Below are 20937 nucleotides of genomic sequence, written 5' to 3'. Positions count from 1 at the left end.
GAGTGGCGCTCCCTGATTGGCTGAAGGGAGCCTCTTTGACAGGAGTCACGGGGGGTCCCGCCAGTCGGCGAAAGGGGTCCCATGTGTAAACATGGGACCCCTTTCAGTGCGTGGATCGGGTTTTTCGGTTTGTTTTTTTGCCAAGTACGTGGATTACAAGTAGAAGAGGACAGAGCTACTCTGGATTGTGTGAGTATAATTTAATTGACAGGTAACCCGTGGATTCTACTTGGAGAAGGGGACCGACTGCTTCATGTCAACATAGGTAAGTATGTGTGTGTTGGTATGCATGTATGTATTAAAGTTTTACTGTCACGGTGTGTGCGTTCTGTTTTTTGTTGGGTATTTTTTTGTAGTAGTACTACAGGTACCAGTGGGCCCGTTTTTCCACTGCATGCTGGTACTTGTGGTTCTCCAAGTACCAGCTTGCGGGGAGGCTTGCTGGGACTTGTAGTACTGCTACGAAAAACAATATTCTTATTTTTACACTTGGCTATCAGCCCCCCATCCGCCGCCCTTGGATGGGGGGGACAGCCTCGGGCATCACCCCTGGCCCTTGGGTGGCTGGAGGGGGGACCCCTTGATTTAAGGGGTCCCCACTCCTCCAGGGTACCCCGACCAGGGGTGTCTAGTTAGTGATTTAATGCCAGGGCCGCAGGGACCTATATAAAAGTGTCCCCCGGCTGTGGCATTATCTCTCTGAGTAGTGGAGCCCGGTGCTGGTGTTAAAAATACAGGGGGACCCCTACGCTTTTTGTCCCCCGTATTTTTGGCACCAGGACCAGGCGCAGAGCCCGGTGCTAGTTGTAAAAATATGGGAGATCCCCAGTCAATTTTTTCCCCATATTTTTACAACCAGGACCGTCTCAAAGAGCCCAAGGCTGGTTATGCTTAGGAGGAGGGACCCCTCGCTATTTTTTTTCCAGTTTTTACACTAAACAGACCCTTTTCCATAGATAACCATGCACAGATCTCACTGATCCGTGCATGATTATCCAAACTCGCCAAGAAAAAGCAGGTCTATTTTTTTGCTGCTTTTTTTAACGAATCGCAAAAACATACACCCGCACTTGAGCATTCAGAGACTAACACCCAAATACGAATGAATAGTATGAAATAACAGCTGCGTTTGACCGATGGTCTATTCATTCATATTTCTGAACTTTGCCGTTAAAACCATTACAAATAGCCCAAAAACTGTAGAGATTTGTGCATAATGAATTCCCATGTTGGGACTTAGAAAACCCCCCACAAATCGGACATACTCGGATTATTAGTAAATATAGGCCCTTGAATTTATCCTAAAGTGTGGAGATTAAAAGTCTGGGAAGTCTGTACTAGCTGAGTAGAGGGCTGTGGATGGACCTAATAATTTCTAGATTCATTTACCAGTGTGCTTAATTTTATGATCCTGGGAATAAATTAGGTTAATGTGCCCATATTTTGGGGTATTCCTTGATATATGCAGGGGCACAAGGACATATTCATTAGAGATGAGCGGGTTCGGTTCCTCGGAATCCGAACCCGCCCGAACTTCAGGTTTTTTTACACGGGTCCGAGCGACTCGGATCTTCCCGCCTTGCTCGGTTAACCCGAGCGCGCCCGAACGTCATCATCCCGCTGTCGGATTCTCGCGAGACTCGGATTCTATATAAGGAGCCGCGCGTCGCCGCCATTTTCACACGTGCATTGAGATTCATAGGGAGAGGACGTGGCTGGCGTCCTCTCCGTTTATAGAGAAGAGAAGAAGAGAGTGAGACTAGAGTAGAGAGAGACACGGTAGTAATTTTGGGGAGCATTAGGAGGAGTACTACTACTTGCTGAAGTGATAGATAGATAGTGTGACTGTATAATGTATATCTGACTTGTGGGGGAGACACTGACAGTGGGGAGCAGTTAGAGTCTGAGAGCAGGACTCAGGAGTACATATAACGTACAGTGCACACTTTTGCTGCCAGAGTGCCACACTGCCATTGTGACCACACTGACCACCAGTATAATATATATTGTGATTGTCTGCTTAGGAGTACTACTTGCAAGTTGCTGATAGTGTGACCAGTGACCTGACCACCAGTTTAATAATCACCACCAGTTTAATATATATATATATATATATATATATATATATATATATAATTGTATATAATATATATATAATATTGTATACCACCTACCCGTTTTTTTTTCTTTTTCTTTCTTCTTCTTTATACATACTACTATAGTAGCTTACTGTAGCAGTCTGCGGTGCTGCTGAGCTGACAGTGTCCAGCAGGTCCGTCATCAGTCATTACATAATAAATATATATACCTGTCTGGCTGCAGTACTAGTGATATTATATATATATATATATTAATTTCATCTCATTATCATCCAGTCTATATTAGCAGCAGACACAGTACGGTAGTCCACGGCTGTAGCTACCTCTGTGTCGGCAGTCGCTGGTCCATCCATAATTGTATACCACCTACCCGTGTTTTTTTTTTTTTTTTTCTTGATACATACTACTATAGTAGCTTACTGTAGCAGTCTGCGGTGCTGCTGAGCTGACAGTGTCCAGCAGGTCCGTCATCAGTCATTACATAATAAATATATATACCTGTCCGGCTGCAGTACTAGTGATATTATATATATATATATTAATTTCATCTCATTATCATCCAGTCTATATTAGCAGCAGACACAGTATGGTAGTCCACGGCTGTAGCTACCTCTGTGTCGGCAGTCGCTGGTCCATCCATAATTGTATACCACCTACCCGTGTTTTTTTTTTTTTCTTTCTTCTTGATACATACTACTATAGTAGCTTACTGTAGCAGTCTGCGGTGCTGCTGAGCTGACAGTGTCCAGCAGGTCCGTCATCAGTCATTACATAATAAATATATATACCTGTCCGGCTGCAGTACTAGTGATATTATATATATATATATTAATTTCATCTCATTATCATCCAGTCTATATTAGCAGCAGACACAGTACGGTAGTGCACGGCTGTAGCTACCTCTGTGTCGGCAGTCGCTGGTCCATCCATAATTGTATACCACCTACCCGTGTTTTTTTTTTCTTTCTTCTTGATACATACTACTATAGTAGCTAACTGTAGCAGTCTGCGGTGCTGATGAGCTGACAGTGTCCAGCAGGTCCGTCATCAGTCATTACATAATAAATATATATACCTGTCCGGCTGCAGTACTAGTGATATTATATATATATATATATATTAATTTCATCTCATTATCATCCAGTCTATATTAGCAGCAGACACAGTACGGTAGTCCACGGCTGTAGCTACCTCTGTGTCGGCAGTCGCTGGGTCATCCATAATTGTATACCACCTACCCGTGTTTTTTTTTTTCTTTCTTCTTGATACATACTACTATAGTAGCTTACTGTAGCAGTCTACGGTGCTGCTGAGCTGACAGTGTCCAGCAGGTCCGTCATCAGTCATTACATAATAAATATATATACCTGTCCGGCTGCAGTACTAGTGATATTATATATATATATATATATATTAATTTCATCTCATTATCATCCAGTCTATATTAGCAGCAGACACAGTACGGTAGTCCACGGCTGTAGCTACCTCTGTGTCGGCAGTCGCTGGTCCATCCATAATTGTATACCACCTACCCGTGTTTTTTTTTTTTTTTCTTTCTTCTTGATACATACTACTATAGTAGCTTACTGTAGCAGTCTGCGGTGCTGCTGAGCTGACAGTGTCCAGCAGGTCCGTCATCAGTCATTACATAATAAATATATATACCTGTCCGGCTGCAGTACTAGTGATATTATATATATATATATATATATTAATTTCATCTCATTATCATCCAGTCTATATTAGCAGCAGACACAGTACGGTAGTCCACGGCTGTAGCTACCTCTGTGTCGGCAGTCGCTGGTCCATCCATAATTGTATACCACCTACCCGTGTTTTTTTTTTTTTTTTTTTCTTCTTGATACATACTACTATAGTAGCTTACTGTAGCAGTCTGCGGTGCTGCTGAGCTGACAGTGTCCAGCAGGTCCGTCATCAGTCATTACATAATAAATATATATACCTGTCCGGCTGCAGTACTAGTGATATTATATATATATATATATATATATTAATTTCATCTCATTATCATCCAGTCTATATTAGCAGCAGACACAGTACGGTAGTCCACGGCTGTAGCTACCTCTGTGTCGGCAGTCGCTGGTCCATCCATAATTGTATACCACCTACCCGTGTTTTTTTTTTTTTTCTTTCTTCTTGATACATACTACTATAGTAGCTTACTGTAGCAGTCTGCGGTGCTGCTGAGCTGACAGTGTCCAGCAGGTCCGTCATCAGTCCTTACATAATAAATATATATACCTGTCCGGCTGCAGTACTAGTGATATTATATATATATATAAATTTCATCTCATTATCATCCAGTCTATATTAGCAGCAGACACAGTACGGTAGTCCACGGCTGTAGCTACCTCTGTGTCGGCAGTCGCTGGTACATCCATAAGTATATTAGTATCCATCCATCTCCATTGTTTACCTGAGGTGCCTTTTAGTTGTGCCTATTAAAATATGGAGAACAGAAATGTTGAGGTTCCAAAATTAGGGAAAGATCAAGATCCACTTCCACCTCGTGCTGAAGCTGCTGCCACTAGTCATGGCCGAGACGATGAAATGCCAGCAACGTCGTCTGCCAAGGCCGATGCCCAATGTCATAGTACAGAGCATGTAAAATACAAAACACCAAATATCAGTAAAAAAAGGACTCAAAAATCTAAAATAAAATTGTCGGAGGAGAAGCGTAAACTTGCCAATATGCCATTTACCACACGGAGTGGCAAGGAACGGCTGAGGCCCTGGCCTATGTTCATGGCTAGTGGTTCAGCTTCACATGAGGATGGAAGCACTCAGCCTCTCGCTAGAAAAATGAAAAGACTCAAGCTGGCAAAAGCACCGCAAAGAACTGTGCGTTCTTCGAAATCCCAAATCCACAAGGAGAGTTCAATTGTGTCGTTTGCGATGCCTGACCTTCCCAACACTGGACGTGAAGAGCATGCGCCTTCCACCATTTGCACGTCCCCTGCAAGTGCTGGAAGGAGCACCCGCAGTCCAGTTCCTGATAGTCAGATTGAAGATGTCAGTGTTGAAGTACACCAGGATGAGGAGGATATGGGTGTTGCTGGCGCTGGGGAGGAAATTGACCAGGAGGATTCTGATGGTGAGGTGGTTTGTTTAAGTCAGGCACCCGGGGAGACACCTGTTGTCCGTGGGAGGAATAGGGCCGTTGACATGCCTGGTGAAAATACCAAAAAAATCAGCTCTTCGGTGTGGAAGTATTTCACCAGAAATGCGGACAACATTTGTCAAGCCGTGTGTTGCCTTTGTCAAGCTGTAATAAGTAGGGGTAAGGACGTTAACCACCTCGGAACATCCTCCCTTATACGTCACCTGCAGCGCATTCATAATAAGTCAGTGACAAGTTCAAAAACTTTGGGCGACAGCGGAAGCAGTCCACTGACCAGTAAATCCCTTCCTCTTGTAACCAAGCTCATGCAAACCACCCCACCAACTCCCTCAGTGTCAATTTCCTCCTTCCCCAGGAATGCCAATAGTCCTGCAGGCCATGTCACTGGCAATTCTGACGAGTCCTCTCCTGCCTGGGATTCCTCCGATGCATCCTTGCGTGTAACGCCTACTGCTGCTGGCGCTGCTGTTGTTGCTGCTGGGAGTCGATGGTCATCCCAGAGGGGAAGTCGTAAGCCCACTTTTACTACTTCCACCAAGCAATTGACTGTCCAACAGTCCTTTGCGAGGAAGATGAAATATCACAGCAGTCATCCTGTTGCAAAGCGGATAACTGAGGCCTTGACAACTATGTTGGTGTTAGACGTGCGTCCGGTATCCGCCGTTAGTTCACAGGGAACTAGACAATTTGTTGAGGTAGTGTGCCCCCGTTACCAAATACCATCTAGGTTCCACTTCTCTAGGCAGGCGATACCGAGAATGTACACGGACGTCAGAAAAAGACTCACCAGTGTCCTAAAAAATGCAGTTGTACCCAATGTCCACTTAACCACGGACATGTGGACAAGTGGAGCAGGGCAGGGTCAGGACTATATGACTGTGACAGCCCACTGGGTAGATGTATGGACGCCCGCCGCAAGAACAGCAGCGGCGGCACCAGTAGCAGCATCTCGCAAACGCCAACTCTTTCCTAGGCAGGCTACGCTTTGTATCACCGGTTTCCAGAATACGCACACAGCTGAAAACCTCTTACGGCAACTGAGGAAGATCATCGCGGAATGGCTTACCCCAATTGGACTCTCCTGTGGATTTGTGGCATCGGACAATGCCAGCAATATTGTGTGTGCATTAAATATGGGCAAATTCCAGCACGTCCCATGTTTTGCACATACCTTGAATTTGGTGGTGCAGAATTTTTTAAAAAACGACAGGGGCGTGCAAGAGATGCTGTCGGTGGCCAGAAGAATTGCGGGACACTTTCGGAGGACAGGCACCACGTACAGAAGACTGGAGCACCACCAAAAACGCCTGAACCTGCCCTGCCATCATCTGAAGCAAGAAGTGGTAACGAGGTTGAATTCAACCCTATATATGCTTCAGAGGTTGGAGGAGCAGCAAAAGGCCATTCAAGCCTATACAATTGAGCACGATATAGGAGGTGGAATGTACCTGTCTCAAGCGCAGTGGAGAATGATTTCAACGTTGTGCAAGGTTCTGCAACCTTTTGAACTTGCCACACGTGAAGTCAGTTCAGACACTGCCAGCCTGAGTCAGGTCATTCCCCTCATCAGGCTTTTGCAGAAGAAGCTGGAGACATTGAAGGAGGAGCTAACACAGAGCGATTCCGCTAGGCATGTCGGACTTGTGGATGGAGCCCTTAATTTGCTTAACAAGGATTCACGGGTGGTCAATCTGTTGAAATCAGAGCACTACATTTTGGCCACCGTGCTCGATCCTAGATTTAAAACCTACCTTGGATCTCTCTTTCCGGCAGACACAAGTCTGCTGGGGTTGAAAGACCTGCTGGTGACAAAATTGTCAAGTCAAGCGGAACGCGACCTGTCAACATCTCCTCCTTCACATTCTCCCGCAACTGGGGGTGCGAGGAAAAGGCTCAGAATTCCGAGCCCACCTGCTGGAGGTGATGCAGGGCAGTCTGGAGCGACTGCTGATGCTGACATCTGGTCCGGACTGAAGGACCTGACAACGATTACGGACATGTCGTCTACTGTCACTGCATATGATTCTCTCCCCATTGAAAGAATGGTGGAGGATTATATGAGTGACCGCATCCAAGTAGGCACGTCAGACAGTCCGTACTTATACTGGCAGGAAAAAGAGGCAATTTGGAGGCCCTTGCACAAACTGGCTTTATTCTACCTAAGTTGCCCTCCCACAAGTGTGTACTCCGAAAGAGTGTTTAGTGCCGCCGCTCACCTTGTCAGCAATCGGCGTACGAGGTTACTTCCAGAAAATGTGGAGAAGATGATGTTCATTAAAATGAATTATAATCAATTCCTCCGTGGAGACATTGACCAGCAGCAATTGCCTCCACAAAGTAGTACATAGGGAGCTGAGATGGTGGATTCCAGTGGGGACGAATTGATAATCTGTGAGGAGCGGGATGTACACGGTGATATATCGGAGGATGATGATGAGGTGGACATCTTGCCTCTGTAGAGCCAGTTTGTGCAAGGAGAGATTAATTGCTTCTTTTTCGGTGGGGGTCCAAACCAACCCGTCATTTCAGTCACAGACGTGTGGCAGACCCTGTCACTGAAATGATGGGTTGGTTAAAGTGTGCATGTCCTGTTTATACAACATAAGGGTGGGTGGGAGGGCCCAAGGACAATTCCATCTTGCACCTCTTTTTTCTTTCATTTTTATTTGCGTCATGTGCTGTTTGGGGAGTGTTTTTTGGAAGGGCCATCCTGCGTGCCACTGCAGTGCCACTCCTAGATGGGCCAGGTGTTTGTGTCGGCCACTAGGGTCGCTTATCTTACTCACACAGCTACCTCATTGCGCCTCTTTTTTTCTTCTTTGCGTCATGTGCTGTTTGGGGAGTGTTTTTTGGAAGGGCCATCCTGCGTGCCACTGCAGTGCCACTCCTAGATGGGCCAGGTGTTTGTGTCGGCCACTAGGGTCACTTATCTTACTCACACAGCTGCCTCATTGCGCCTCTTTTTTTCTTCTTTGCGTCATGTGCTGTTTGGGGAGTGTTTTTTGGAAGAGCCATCCTGCGTGACACTGCAGTGCCACTCCTAGATGGGCCAGGTGTTTGTGTCGGCCACTAGGGTCGCTTATCTTACTCACACAGCTACCTCATTGCGCCTCTTTTTTTCTTCTTTGTGTCATGTGCTGTTTGGGGAGTGTTTTTTGGAAGGGCCATCCTGCGTGACACTGCAGTGCCACTCCTAGATGGGCCAGGTGTTTGTGTCGGCCACTAGGGTTGCTTAGCTTACTCACACAGCTACTTCATTGCGCCTCTTTTTTTCTTCTTTGCGTCATGTGCTGTTTGGGGAGTGTTTTTTGGAAGGGCCATCCTGCGTGACACTGCAGTGCCACTCCTAGATGGGCCAGGTGTTTGTGTCGGCCACTAGGGTCGCTTAGCTTAGTCATCCAGCGACCTCGGTGCAAATTTTAGGACTAAAAATAATATTGTGAGGTGTGAGGTGTTCAGAATAGACTGAAAATTAGTGGAAATTATGGTTTTTGAGGTTAATAATACTTTGGGATCAAAATGACCCCCAAATTCTATGATTTAAGCTGTTTTTTAGTGTTTTTTGAAAAAAACACCCGAATCCAAAACACACCCGAATCCGACAAAAAAAATTCGGTGAGGTTTTGCCAAAACGCGGTCGAACCCAAAACACGGCAGCGGAACCGAACCCAAAACCAAAACACAAAACCCGAAAAATTTCAAGTGCACATCTATAATATTCATTCCACAGAAATCTTGAGTTTTGCAGATCTGGCAGGTTTATTATGAGACGTATACATATGTTTAATAGAAATAATTTAATATTGCACTTCAGCAGAGAAGCACATTTTCAGGTGCAATACTAACAATGCATTTAAAAAGTTTTACTGAAATAAAATTGCCATGTGTAATTAGCACACTTCCCCTTTCCCTTACTCCAGTTTTTGCCAACCACAGTCCTCAAGGCACACTAAAGCTGGGTACACACTAGCCGATCCGGCAGAACAGGCCGACATATGGGCTACATAGTATAGTGGAGAGAAGGGGGAGGGGCACAGATAATGCGATCGCCTCTGCCTGCCAATCAGGCGGAGGCGGGGACGGGGAAGGGGGGGGCTGCAAAGCTCCATTTCCAGGGCAGAAACAGAGCGCTGCGGGGGGCTTAGGTGGCCAAATGGTGGCGGTTAGGCGTGAACGGGGGCGTGGCAGGGGCGTGATCATGGCGGCTGCGTGATGTCACATGCCGCCTCCGCAATATGAAACATGGCGTAGTCCTCCTGCGGGTGCAGCTAAGCTGTGCAGGCAGGAGGCATCCTTAATTTCTGCTAAAGAATCAGAAAATGTGATGCGTTCGCACTTTCTGCTTGTTGAAAGGGGGGAAGGCGGTGGTCAGCATGCTGGGTGGCCTTGCCCCGCGATGGGCGGCCCCCAGCATGCTACCAAAAGGATTGCAATATCTGCTAATTTGCAGAATTTGCAATCCTTACTGAATTGGGCCCATAGATGTGATAGACACCAGCCATGGGACAATAAAAGAAAACCAGTACTAGTTGTATTCATTCTGATACACCAAACTATTAATATTTTTTAACATTTTAGCTTCTGCATTTATTTTAGCTATTGCAATGATTTGCTAGTTCTCTCTCTCCTACTACCTAAATAACATCACATAGCATGCTAAATTGACTGGCATCACCTCATCTCTATTAACAGACTATAAATTCTGGTAATTCGAGGTTAGAAATACCGTACATTTAAAAAAGGCATTTTTGAAGAATGATGAGTAAAAGCAGAACTGGATTGTGTAGCTGGAACGTCGCACCTCTGCAATACAGCCAATCAAACTCAAAACTCAATTAGTGCAACATTTGCCGCAACTTGGCTCATCTCTACTAGGTAGTGATTTGATCTGACCTTTCTACTTTTGCAAACCATGCACGTCTGAGTCACAGTAAAAAATCTATAATGATTACACTAAACCTTTAGGTAGATGAACAACATTCCCTGGTCCGTAATGTCTGGTACGTAAACATATGCAAGTTGCATCCAATTTTATTTATTTTTTTAAACTCATGCTATTATTTTGTTTCCTAAATAAACTTACACTCCTTTTTTTGTTTTTTTGATTTTTGTTTTACACAGAGGCAGTAGTTCTTTGTTAAGTTGCCAGTTTCTGTTCTACGTTGCTTGCAAGCACAATCTAACCTGAGATTTATAATATTATTATTTTTTCTATACAAATCAAAAATATTACATATTAATTTTACAATAAATTTGAAAACAGACTACTTGACAGTTACTTTAGAGCAAAATCGATAAAGCAACAAGTTTACGTCAGTTTTACAGGATATAATATAGCGGTGAGTATTGGATATAACAGGAGCTGTGAATACATTTGATAGCTTTTCTTCTAATTTTGTTTTTATGCGGCACAGTCCAGCAATTTCCTGTACACACATACACAAACTGATAATTTGGTACCAGCTGGATAGATCAAGTTTTATTATTTTTGATGTATTTCAACCTTGACAGGCTGCAGCACCTGTAGTCAAATGACTAACAATTATTACTACTTTAGAACATTATGTGTATAAAAGTAATGTCTTACCCACAGTAAATAAGAATAAATTAAATTGTGGAAGTGATTAAATTGCAGTTGGAACACTTTGTAATGTGCTAAACATATCACTGCTATTATTATTCTTGTTAATAATCATAGTTTATACAATAAATGTTACAGATTTGACATTACATCATGAAACAGTTTTATGAAATACAATAAAATGTTAAAGAACTACAGAAAATGGGCAGTTAATTAACTTTTGTTTACAGACAAATTTGTTATGATAAATGCCAGTGTTAATATACGCTACACCTCATATAACGGGTAAATATCAAAAACAGAAGAGGCCTATTTTACAAGCCTCTATTTACAAATCATCATGATTTAATTATCAGGGCTGCAGTATGTAACAATTGCCTAACAGGAAACATCAGAGAAATCACTTGCAAAGGTAAAGTATCGCTGCAGATCGCAGTTTCCTTTATTCTTAGCTAGCGATGAGCGGGTTCTGCTTTCAGAGAACCGAACAGTACCGAACTTCACCATTCGAGTCCGGTTCCGAGCCAGGCTCTGGTTTTCCCGCCTGACTTGGAAACCCGAATGAGGCAAAACATCATCATCCCACTGTCGGATTCTCGCTGGATTTGGATTCCATATAAGGAGCCGCGCGTCACGGCCATTTTCACTCCAGTTTCGGAGAGTGTAGTGAGTGTGTCTCTGTCCTCAGTGTCTGTGTGGGGGTGGGAAAATGGGATGGCGAGTCTTGTGCTGTGTTGTGCTGCTCAGTCCAGTCCAGTGTAGTCAGTGTCTTATGCTGCATCAGTCCAGCCAGTCACAGTGTTGGTGTCCTCTGCTGCTATATGTCCCCAGTGCTGCTGTATAAGTCCCTTGCATTTTTGCTGTGTTGTCTTGCATCAGACCAGGGGTAGTGTCTTGTGCAGCATCAGTCCAGTGACCAGTCACAGTGGTCATGTCCTCTGCTGCCATATATAAAGTGCTGCTGTATAAGTCCCTTTCAGTGGTGCTGTGTTGTCCTAGATTAGACCAGGGGAAGTGTCTTGTGCAGCATCAGTCCAGTGACCAGTCACAGTGGTGGTGTCCTCTGCTGCCATATATATCCAGTGTAGCTGTATAAGTCCCTTTCAGTGGTGCTGTGTTGTCCTGCATTAGACCAGGGGAAGTGTCTTGTGCAGCATCAGTCCAGTGACCAGTCACAGTGGTGGTGTCCTCTGCTGCCATATATCCAGTGTAGCTGTATAAGTCCCTTACAATGTTATTGTGTTGTGCTGCAACAGACCAGTGGTAGTGTCTTGTGCAGCATTTAGTACAGTGACCAGTCACAGTGGTGGTGTCCTTTGCTGCCATATATCCAGTGTAGCTGTACAAGTCCCTTTCAGTGGTGCTGTGTTGTCCTGCATTAGACCAGGGGTAGTGTCTTGTGCAGCATCAGTCCAGTGACCAGTCACAGTGGTGGTGTCCTCTGCTGCCATATATCCAGTGTTACTGCCGTAAAATTCAAGTGATACTGGCGTATAATTACTGTGATATTGCCGTATAATTTTCGGAATACTGGCATATAATTCCTGTGATACTGCCATATAATTCAAGTGATACTGGCGTATAATTCCTGTGACATTGCCGTATAATTCCTGTGATATTCCCATATAATTCTCGGAATACTGGCATATAATTCCTGTGACATTGGCGTAAAATTCTGGTAATACTGGCGTATAATTCCTATGATATTGCCATATAATTCCTGTGATATTGCCATATAATTCTTGGAATACTGGTGTATAATTCTTGTGACATTGCCGTATAATTCTCGGAATACTGGAGTATAATTCCTGTGACATTGCTGTATAACTCTCGGAACACTGGCGTATAATTGTTATGATATTGCCGTATAATTCTCGGAATACTGGCGTATAATTCTGTGATACTGCCACATAATTCCCGGAATATTGGCATATAATTCCTGTGATACTGCAATATAATTCCCATGATACTGGTGTATTATTCCTGTGACATTGCCGTATAATTCCTGTGATATTGCCATATCATTCTCGGAATACTGGCGTGTAAATCCTGTGACATTGCCGTATAATTCTCGGAATACTGGTGTATAATTCCTATGATATTGTCATATAATTCCTGTGATATTGCCATATAATTCTCAGAATACTGGTGTATAATTCCTGTGACATTGCCGTATAATTCTTGGAATACTGGAATATAAATCCTGTGAAATTGCCGTATAATTCTTGGAGTACTGGTATATAATTCCTATGATATTGCCGTATAATTCTCAGAATATTGCCGTATAATTCCTGTGATATTGCCATAAAATTCTCGAAATACTGGCGTATAATTCCTGTGACATTGCCGTAAAATTCTCGGAATACTGTCGTATAATTCCTGTGACATTGCCGTATAACTCTCGGAATACTGGCGTATAATTTCTATGATACTGCAGTATAATTCTCAGAATACTGGCGTATAATTCCTGTGATACTGCCATATAATTCCAGTGATACTGGCGTATAATTCCTGTGACATTACTGTATTATTCCTGTGACATTGCCGTATAATTCTCGGAATACCGGCGTATAATTCCTGTGATACTGCCATATAATTCCCGTGATACTGGTGTATAATTCCTGTGACATTGGCGTACAATTCCTGTGACATTGCCGTATAATTCTTGGAATACTGCCATATAATTCCTGTTTAATTGTCGTATAATTCTCGGAATACTGGCGTATAATTCCTATGATATTGCCGTATAATTCTCGGAATATTGCCATATAATTCCTGTTATATTGCCATATAATTCTCGGAAAACTGGCGTATAATTTCTGTGACATTGCCGTATAATTCTCTGAATACTTGCATATAATTCCTGTGACATTACTGTATTATTCCTGTGACATTGCCGTATAATTCTCGGAATACCGGCGTATAATTCCTGTGATACTGCCATATAATTCCCGTGATACTGGTGTATAATTCCTGTGACATTGGCGTACAATTCCTGTGACATTGCCGTATAATTCTTGGAATACTGCCATATAATTCCTGTTTAATTGTCGTATAATTCTCGGAATACTGGCGTATAATTCCTATGATATTGCCGTATAATTCTCGGAATATTGCCATATAATTCCTGTTATATTGCCATATAATTCTCGGAAAACTGGCGTATAATTTCTGTGACATTGCCGTATAATTCTCTGAGTACTTGCATATAATTCCTGTGACATTGCCGTATAACTCTCGGAATACTGGCGTATAATTCCTATGATATTGCAGTATAATTCTCTGAATACTGCCGTATAATTCCTGTGATACTTCCATATAATTCCCGGAATTGGCGTATAATTTCTGTGACATTGCCATATAATTCCCGTGATACTGGCGTATAATTCCTGTGACATTGCCGTATAATTCCTGTGATATTGCCATACAATTCTCGGAATACTGGCGTATAATTCCTGTGATATTGCCATATAATTCTCGGAACACTGGCGTATAATTCTTATGATATTGCCGTATAATTCTCGGAATACTGGCGTATAATTCCTGTGATACTGCCATATAATTCCTGTGATACTGGCATATAATTCCTGTGACATTGCCGTATAATTCCTGTGATATTGCCATATAATTCTCGGAATACTGGCAAGTAATTCCTGTGACATTGCCGTATAATTCTTGGAATACTGGCGTATTATTCCTATGATATTGCCGTATAATTCCTGTGATATTGCCATATAATTCTCGGAATACCAGAGTATAATTCCTGTGACATTGCCGTATAATTCCTGTGAAATTGCTGTATAATTCTTAGAATACTGGTGTATAATTCCTATGATATTGCCGTATAGTTCTCGGAATACTGTTGTATAATTCCTGTGATACTACTATATAATTCCTGGAATATTGGCGTATAATTCCTGTGATACTGCCATATAATTCCCGTGATACTGGCGTATAATTCCTGTGACATTACCATATTATTCTTGTGATATTGCCATGTAATTCTCGGAATACTGGCGTATAATTCCTGTGACATTGCCGTATAATTCTCGGAATACTGGCGTATGATTCCTGTGATACTGCCATATAATTCCCGTGATACTGTCGTATAATTCCTGTGACATTGCCATATAATTCCTGTGATATTCCCATATAATTCTCGGAATACTGGCGTATAATTCCTGTGACATTGCTGTATAATTCTCGGAATACTGGCGTATAATTCCTGTGACATTGCTATATAATTCTCGGAATACTGACATATAAATTCCTGTGATACTGCCATATAATTTCTGTGACACTGGCGTATAATTCCTGTGACATTGGCATATATTTCCTGTGACATTGCCGTATAATTCTCGGAATACTGTCGTATAATTCCTGTAATACTGTCATATAATTCCCGTGATACTGGTGTAAAATTCCCTTGACATTGGCGCATAATTCCTGTGATATTGCCATATAATTCTCGGAATGCTGCCATATAATTCCAGTTATCCTGTCGTATAATTCCATATAATCCATATAATTCCATATAAATCCAGTCCAGTGGTGCTTCCATATAAATTCAGTGGTGCTGTCCTGTGCTGTATATTATTTACTCCAAATAAAGGGGTTATTAATATTTAATTCAAATAATTTTTACAGGGTTTGCCCTGTGAGTGAATTGAATTTCAAATAGAAACACTAAGGAGCGCTAGTGATATATTAATAGAAAATATTTTATTTAATTTTTAAAAAGAGTTTTTTAAAAAGAAAATTAATTACCACAGAATTGCCAATTAACCAGATGATTACAAGGTAACATATACCACAATAATAAAAATAGAATGAATATATAAATCAGCTGATTAGCTCATATAAAAAAAAGCAGTTCTGCAGTCCAATTTTGTAGTCAGGAAGTCCTCCAATTTAATATGATTTGAGGGATAAAGAGAACGTCCCACAACTTTTGTAAATGATACTTTGTATTTGTTGTAAGGTTCCTCGTTTTACGAGGCACTGGTCTCACCCATAATAGCTGGTCTCTGCTGATTGCCCTGTGAGGTGTAGCGGTATGCTCTCTTGTGCCGCATATTGTGTTATATAACTCAAGAAAAATAATGGAGAACAAACATTTGGAGGATAAAATAGGGAAAGATCAAAAACCACTTCCTCCTAGTGCTGAAGCTGCTGCCAGTAGCCATGACATAGATGATGAAATGCCATCAAAGTCGTCTGCCAAGGCTGATGCCCATTGTGATAGTAGAGGGCATGTAAAATCCAAAAAGCCAAAGTTCAGTAAAAAGCCCCCAAATAAAAGAAATTTAAATGGTCTGAGGAGAAACGTAAACTTGCCAATATGCCATATACGACATGGAGTGGCAAGAAACGGCTGAGGCCCTGGCCTATGTTCATGACTACTGGTTCAGCTTCACATGACGATGGAAGCCCTCATCCTCCCACTATAAAAAATAAAAGAGTTAAGCTGGAAAGAGCACAGAAAAGAACTGTGCGTTCTGAGATGGTATCACAAATCCCCAAGGAGAGTCCAATTGTGTTGGCGGTTGCGATGCCTGACCTTCCCAACACTGGACGGGAAGATATGCAACAAAAATTAAAGAAGGGGACTTATCCTGCGCTCCACAATAAGGTCACAGTCACAATGGGTTTCTGGAGTTATTTGCAAACTCACACGGATACCATATAGAAAGAAAATATATAAATATAGTGACGTTTTAATTAAACATCAGCATGATCCAATATAATAACAATGATTAAAAACATTCCATTTAAGATGAATATCTTAATGGAATGTTTTTAATCATTGTTATTATTTATATATTTTCTTTCTATATGGTATCCGTGTGAGTTTGCAAATAACTCCAGAAGCCCATTGTGACTGTGACCTTATTGTGGAGCGCAGGAAAAGTCCCCTTCTTTAATTTTTGATGCATGTACACCTTTGGGTGAAGGGAGTGGGAACCTTCTTTGAAGGGGGTGTGTCCAGCAGCTCATTATATGCGCACTAAGAATTTTCCTTGAAACTTTATTGGATCACTTATTGGATCACTGGACGGGAAGAGGTGGCTCCTTCCATTTGCACGCCCCCTGCAAGTTCTGAAAGGAGCACCAGTTCCTGATATTCAAATTGAAGATGTCACTGTTGAAGTACACCAGGATGAGGAGATGGGTGTTGCTGGCGCTGAGGAGGAAGTTGACAATGAGGATTCTAATGGTGATGTGGTTTGTTTAAGTCAGGCACCAGGGGAGACACCTGTTGTCCGTGGGATGAATAAGCCCATTGTGATGCCTGGGCAAACTACCAAAAAAGCCACCTCTTCGGTGTGAAATTATTTCTCCACAAATCTGGACAACAGGTGTCAAGCCATCTGTTGCCTCTGTCAATCTGTAATAAGTAGGGGTAAGGATGTTAACCACCTAGGTACATCCTCCCTTATACGTCACCTGCTGCGCATTCATCAGAAGTCAGTGTCAAGTTGTGAAACTTTAGGTAAGAGTGTACGCAGTCCACTGACACCTAAATCCCTTATTCCTCTTGTACCCAAGTTCCTGCAAGCCACACCACCCAGTGGCGGAACTAGCAAGCGGTGGGCCCAGGTGCAACAAAATGCTTTGGGCCCCCCTCTCATCCCATCCAAGTCCACCCCCCTCCCCCCAACTACAAATTAGAGATTCTTTGCATGCTCCCGAATATATATATATATATAACAATACCGTTCTTGTAGAGAGGGGTATGCATCCATCCACTCCCATGTGTAAAGAACAGGCGGCACTCCAGGGTCTTGGTGAAAAGTCAGTGTATTGAAAAAAAATCAATCATATGATTGATTTTTTTTCAATACACTGACTTTTCACCAAGACCCTGGAGTGCCGCCTGTTCTTTACACATGGGAGTGGATGGATGCATACCCCTCTCTACAAGAACGGTATTGTTATACATTGGACATTAGGAAGGCACCAGGGCAGCTGTTGATTTAAGGGAGTGCCGACCTTACCAGTTTTGTATATATATATATATATATATATATATATATATATATATATAGATAGTTAGATAGATAGATAGATAGATAGATGATAGATAGATAGATATACAAAGTGGTGCAAGTAGAAAATAAAATGTTAGTTGTACTGTGTGCGTGCGCCGAAGGCACGCACACGCCAAAAAATGGGTGTGGCCACATGGGGCGTGGCCTATGAAAATGGGGGCGTAATACACATGACCCAAATAGTGCAGTGCCAGATACACATATGCCCCAACAGTGCCAGATATGCCCGCACAGTGCCAGATACACACAAGCCCCCACAGTGCAAGATACACACATGCCCCACAGTGCCAGATATGCCCCCCATGGTGCTAGATATGCCCTTCACTGTGCTGGATACACATATGCCCCCACAGTGCTAGATATGCCCCCACAGTGCCAGATACACATATTCCCCCATGTTGCCAGATATGCCCCCACATTGCCAAATAAACATACCCCCAAGGTGCCAGATCTATCCTGATAGTGCCAGATATGCCCCCACAGTGCCAGTTTAGATATTTTTATCTGCTGTGTTATGTTCGTTCCTGAAGGTTTTATGCTCTGGGATCCATGCTCGTTGCCACGGGGAATGCTTGTTGCCTAGGGGTAGCTAGGGATGGCCACTGACCATCAATGTTATCCATCGATGGTGACCATCGATGGATAACCCACCGATGGCCATCCCTAGCATTTGCATTTACTGGTGGGCACTAGCCTGCCAGCACTATAATGCTCTCCCCTTCCATACTCCCTCCTCCCCTGTACTCCGCTCGGCTGACAGAGATTATTTACTCATCAAAGTAGAAGGTCTTGCTTCCTTCATACCCTCCGCAGTCTCGGCTCCTCTGTGACAGGCAGCATGACAGAGGTGACAGGCAGCATGTCAGAGATTTCTGAAATGACGCAATCGCGTCATTCACTGGGACGGCCGAGCGGAGTAAGGAGGAGGGAGGGAGTGGGAGAGGGGCCAACCGCTGTCAAAGAGCCCACAGCTGTTAAAGGGGCCAAAGCTGCCGGCATTTCACCTCTTCACTGGCATGCCACTGAAGAGGTGAAATGCCGCTGGCTTTGGGCCCCTTGACAGCGGTGGGCCCCAGTGCAAGGCACTGCTTGCACAGGCAGTTGTTCCGCCACTGACACCACCAACATCCTCAATGTCAACTTCCTCAGTCAGGAATGTCAGTAGTACTGCAGGCCATGTCACTGTCAAGACTGAGGATTCCTCTCCTAACCGGGATTCCTCCGAAGGATCCTTGAGTGGTACGCCTGCTGTTGTTGCCGCTGCTGTTGTTGCTGCTGGGAGTTAATCGTCATCCCAGAGGGGAAGTCAGAAGACCACATATACTACTTCCAGTAAGCAATTGACTGTCCAACAGTCCTTTGTGATAAAGATGAAATATGACAGCAGTCATCCTGTTGCAAAGCGGATAACTGAGGCCTTGACACTTATGTTGGTGTTAGACGTGCATCTGGTATCCGCCATTAGTTCAGTGGGACTTACAGAATTGATGGAGATAGTGTGTCCCTGGTATCAAATCCCATCTAGGTTCCACTTCTCTAGGTAGGCGATACCGAGAATGTACAGTGACGTCAAAAAAAAGTGTCCTTAGTGTCCTAAAAAATGCAGTTGAACCCTCTATCCACTTAACCACGGACATGTGAACAAGTATAACAGGGCAGACTAAGGACTATATGACTGTGACAGCCCACTGGGTAGATGTATTACCTCCCGCAGCAACATCAGCGCCATTAGTAGCAGCATCTCGCAAACGCCAACTCATTACTAGGCAGACTACGCTATGTATCACCACTTTCCGTAAGAGGCACACCACTGACAACCTTTTACGGAAACTGAGGGACATAATCGCAGAATGGCTTAGCCCAATTAGACTCTCCTGGGGATTTGTGATATCGGACAACGCCACCAATATTGTGCGTGCATTACATCTGGGCAAATTCCAGCACGGCCCATGTTTTGCACATACAATTAATTTGGTGGTGCAGAATTGTTTTTTAAATGACAGGGGCATACAGGAGATGCTGTCGGTGGCCCGAAAAATTGAGGGCCACTTTTGACATTCTGCCACCACGTGCCGAAGACTGGAGCGACAGCAAACACTCCTGAACCTGCTCTGCCATCAACTGAAGCAAGAGGTTGTAACAAGGTGGAATTCAACACTCTATATGCTTCAGAGGATGGAGGAGCAGCAAAAGACCATTCAAGTCTATACATCCACCTTTGATATAGGCAAAGGAGGGGGAATGTACCTGACTCAAGCGCAGTGGAGAATGATTTCCGTCTTGTGCAAGGTTCTCCAACCCTTCGAACTTGCCACACGTGAAGTCAGTTCAGACACTGCCAGCTTGAGTCAGGTCATGCCCCTCATCAGGCTTTTGCAGAAGCAGTTGGAGAAATTGAAGGAGGAGGTAAGATGGAGCGATTCCGCAATGTATGTGGGACTTGTGGATGGAGCCCTTCATTCGCTTTGCCAGGATTCAAGGGTGGTCAATCTGCTGAAATCAGAGCACTACATTTTGGCCACCATGCTCGATACTATGTTTAAAGCCTACGCTGTATCTCTCTTTCCGGCAGACACAAGTGTGCAGAGGTGCAAAGACCTGCTGGTAAGTAAATTTGCAACTCAAGCGGAACGTGACCCGTCAACAGCTCCTCCTTCAATTTCTCCCACCACTGGGGCTGCGAGGAAGAGGATAACATTTCCTAGCCCACCCACTGGCGGAGACGCAGGGAAGTCAGGAGCGAAAACTTACATCTGGTCCGGACTGAAGGACCTGCCAATGATTACTGACATGTCTACTGTCACTGCATATGATTCTTTCACCATTGAAAGAATGGTGGAGGATTATATGAGTGACAGGATCCAAGTAGGCATGTAAGACAGTCCATATGTATACTGGCAGGAAAAAGAGGCAATTTGGATGCCCTTGCACAAACTGGCTTTATTTTGCCTAAGTTTCCCCCCCTCCAGTGTGTACTCCGAAAGAGTGTTTAGTGCAGCCAGTAACCTTGTCAGCGATCGGCGTAGGAGGTTACTTTCACAAAATGTGGAGAAGATGATGTTC

This window comes from Pseudophryne corroboree, chromosome 1 (genome assembly GCF_028390025.1).
Source record: "Pseudophryne corroboree isolate aPseCor3 chromosome 1, aPseCor3.hap2, whole genome shotgun sequence".
Lineage (NCBI taxonomy): Eukaryota > Metazoa > Chordata > Amphibia > Anura > Myobatrachidae > Pseudophryne > Pseudophryne corroboree.
Note: the sequence above shows the minus strand (reverse complement) of the source record.